Below are 3970 nucleotides of genomic sequence, written 5' to 3'. Positions count from 1 at the left end.
GCGGCTTTTTTTTTTTTTTTGCCTCTCGTTCTGTCCCCTTTCTGGGAGCGCGGCGGCGGCCCGGGGTGGGGGTCACCCCCACCCTCAGCGCCCGCCGCTGTGCCTGGCGCCCCAGCCCGCACCGTGGGGCCTCCTCTTGTCCCAAGCCGCGACACCGCCGCCACGCGGCAGCACGCGTGGCATCTGGACTGTCAGGTCTCAGACCAAAGGTCTGCTCTGTGGGAACCGACACGCTGGAGGAAACCTTGAGAGTCTGAGAGGGGAGGGAGTTCCAGAAGAAGGCCAGGATGTCATTTTGAGGGAGTATGTGACCAGAACTCGTCCCGTTGCTTTTGGGGTTCTACGGGCTCCACGTAGGAATCTTTGGTGGTGGCACCTGATGTTGGGGGATCCGGAGTCACACCCAGACCTGCTCCACAGGCCTCCTTTTACTTTTCTCTTCGGATTCATTATTTTTAAAAAGTGTCTCTTACCTCTATTATTGCATTTTCTTTTTTTTTTTTTTCTTTTTTTTTTTTTTTTTTGAGACAGAGTCTCACTTTGTTGTCCAGGCTAGAGTGAGTGCCGTGGCGTCACCCTAGCTCACAGCAACCTCAAACTCCTGGGCTCGAGTGATCCTTCTGCCTCAGCCTCCCGAGTAGCTGGGACTACAGGCATGCGCCACTATGCCCGGCTAATTTTTTTTTATATATATATATATATCAGTTGGCCAATCAATTTCTTTCTATTTATAGTAGAGACGGGGTCTCGCTCTTGCTCAGGCTGGTTTTGAACTCCTGACCTTGAGCAATCCACCCGCCTCGGCCTCCCAAGAGCTAGGATTACAGGCGTGAGCCACCGCGCCCGGCCTCTATTATTGCATTTTCTTTTCTCTCTCTTTTCAAGCAGATGATGGGAGTACAAGTATTCAGGTGACATGTGTTGCCCGTGCCCCCCTCCCCCCTGTGTTCTTATTCATTTACCTCTCATGTTGTATACCTCCAGCGTATTGTGGGGGTACCAATGTTAAGGTCGGGTACGTTGCCCTCTCCCAGCCTCCCCCCTCGGGTCATTAGCTTCAAGTGCGCCCATGCCCCAGTCGGTGCGCACCCACCCCATTCCTAATGGATGTGTATGCCCATCCCCTCCCCCCACCCGCCCGACACCCACCCGAGGAAGGGGATTCCTCTCTGTCCACTTAGGTGTCCATCCGTTCGTACCAATTTGCCGGTGAGCGCGCTCACGTGGTGCTCGTGTGTCCATTCTTGGGATACTTGGCTTACTGGAACGGGTTCCAGCTCTGGCCAGGAGAACACGAGAGGTGCCCTCTCACCGCTGCTCCTCACAGCCGAATGGCACTCCGTGGTGTCCACGCGCCACATTTTATTAATGCACTCCTGGATGGATGGGCACTCGGGTCGCTTCCACATCTTTGCGATTGTGAATTGTGCCCTAACTGTAACCCTAACCCTTACCCAGCCCGTCTCCTCTGCCCCTGCCTGACTCGCTCCTCCCCGGCCAGGCCCGTCACTGTCCTGGGCCCCCGCCTGACCGGCTCCTTCCCGCCCGGCCTGTCACCGTCCTCTGCCCCTGCCTGACATGCTCCTTCCCGCCCGGCCTCTCACCGTCCTCGGCCCCTGCCTGACCGGCTGGCTCCTCCGTCGCCTGGGCCTTCCAAGGGCTTGGTGTGGACGCTGCTTCCAGGAAGCCCTCCAGAAACCCGGCAGCAGGGTGGCCGCAGCAGTCTCCAGCAGCCGTCCCTAAGGCGCTTGTGCGGGGAACGTGCCCCCCCGCTGTGCCCCCTCCCCCCCCCCCCCCCGCTGTGCCGTGGGGGGGCCCAGCCTGGTGTCTTGCCTGAGGCCCTGGGGCTGCCGCTCCCCGCAAGGGGAGAGCCCCGGAGGTGGGGACCGCCTCCTGATGGGGACGTACACGCAGCTCTCCACGTCGGATTCCGGGGCTCTCTGTCCTGCCCGAAGGCCCAGCTGGCCTGCGGGTCCTTAGAGTGGCAAAAACATCCGAAAACTGAGACTGAGGGTCCGGTGGGTGTCTGCACTTTTGTGCTGGGCACCCCAGGGAGGCCCGGGGGCTGGCTGGACAACGTGGTCTGCTGGGCGGGGGGTTTGGAGGAGCAACCGATGCCCTTTGCACTTTGGGTAGCAAGGGTCTGAGGTGTCTCTGAGCCCTGTGCCATGTCGGTGGAGGGGTGGGGGCGGGGGGTGGGGGGGAAGAGGAGGAGGAGGAGGTGGGAAGGGCCGGGGCCTGCAGTCCTGTTCCCGGGGTGGCACGGCAAGTGGCTTCTTCCACAGGCTGCTTGGCCTGGGCTCCCTGTACCTGGGCCTTTGGAGGACTGGCCCTGTGCTTGCCAACACTTCCTGCAGGGACCCAGAGCTGGGAGGTGGCGTCTCTCAGCCCTGGGTCGGGCAGAGCCCCAGCGGGCCATGCCCACAACCTCTCTCAGCACCGGTCCCCCAGAAGGCTCCTTTGGGACCAGGATTCTCTTGCGGTGACTCTTTAAGGTCTGGCCCCTGGATGGAGGGGCACCAGGAGTAGAGGAGCAGGAAGGGGAAGGGGGTGGCCATGCGAGGGGACACTTTGCGGCCAAGTCCCAGCTTCAGCCTGATCCTCCTGGGAACCCCGCTCTGAGACAAGGAGCCGGGCTTCGCATTCCCACAGCAGCCAGTCGTGGGCTGAGGACACCTGGGGCGTTGGGAACTCCCTGGCTTCTCCTTGGTTTAACATCTGGAGCTGCTTGGGAATCGCGCCGCCACACACACCCGAGTGCAGGTGTCTTCCGCACAGACTGCGGGCCTCGCTCTTCTGAATGCCGCTAGCTCGCCACCCACCCACGGGTGAACCTGGTCAGGGTGCTTTCTCTCGGGGGCAGACTCTGATCCGGGCGGGCTACCGGTGTCTCTGTTTGCTCGTTTCTTTCTTCCATTTCGGGAAAGGCTTCCTTGCTGGGTGTGGAAATCTCCTATGCCTTCCCTCGCCTATTCTGTCAGCTTTCAAATTCTCTTTCAGTTGCCACCCTCACAGATGGATTAGGAAACTCTTTCCGGTGCACTCATTAGTGAAATGACCTCAAGGAAGCTGGAATCCAATATCTAATCGCCGATTTTTAGCGAGTCCACACGCCAGGGTGGTCGGGGTCCAATGCAGCCCCGGCCAGGCCCAGGCCCCTTGGACTGGGCCACAGGAGGACACAGAGGAGGGTCCCGGCCCCCACGGTAGCGGTGCCGGCAGTTCTCCAAGGGCTTGGGCGTTTTCCAGAGGTGGGAGATGGAGGGGACTGATTTCTTCAGCGCCCCACAAACCACGCCACCCCACCCCACCCCACCCCACCCATGGGACACATCCCCAGAGAGAGATGCCCCATACACTCGCTCCCCTCCCCCTTGCGCTGTGCCCCAGCCCTGGCCCGGGGGAATAGGCGGCAGCCCACCCACAGGGCGGGGGGAGGGGGGCACAGCTGAAAGCGGTTGTGGGGGAGGGCGGCCCCTGGCTGGGGTCAGAGGGCGAGCGCCGGGCGCGTGCGCAGTCAGCGGCGGCGACGCGCTGGGGGTGGGCGGCGGGTAGGTGAAGGAGGCCAGGCGGGGAGAGGAGGGGGGCTGGAAGGTCTCCACCTTGGCGAGTCCAGCCGTGGAGGCGCATCTTGTGTGAGTGTGAGTGAGTGTGAGTGTGTGTGTGTGTAGAGAGAGACAGCCCCCCGCCCCGCCCCGCCCCGCCCATCACCCCGGTCCCTCGGAGCCCGCCGGACCCGGCCGCCGGCGAACTCAACAGGCCCGGCCCGGCGCGGGGCCTGGGGCGGGAGGCGGCGGCGGGGAAGCGCAGAGAGGCTCGGCTTCTTGAGCGGGGCAGGGGCGCCCTCCGCCGTCTAGGGCCACACCACCCTGAACGCCCCCCATCTCCTCTGGTCTCGGAAGCTAAGCAGGGTCGGGCCTCGTTAGTACTTGGATGGGAGACCGCCCGGGAATCACGGGTGCCCTAGGCG

At 62.4% G+C, this 3970-nt stretch overlaps 1 pseudogene; it reads left to right on the top strand.

Annotated features, from left to right (window-relative positions):
• The first annotated feature begins 3851 nt into the window (after positions 1-3851).
• LOC142866671 (uncharacterized) lies at positions 3852-3970 on the top strand (annotated as a pseudogene).

This window comes from Microcebus murinus, unplaced genomic scaffold (genome assembly GCF_040939455.1).
Source record: "Microcebus murinus isolate Inina unplaced genomic scaffold, M.murinus_Inina_mat1.0 scaf006_hap2_Mmur4.0, whole genome shotgun sequence".
Lineage (NCBI taxonomy): Eukaryota > Metazoa > Chordata > Mammalia > Primates > Cheirogaleidae > Microcebus > Microcebus murinus.
This window is presented reverse-complemented; position numbering and strand designations above follow the sequence as displayed.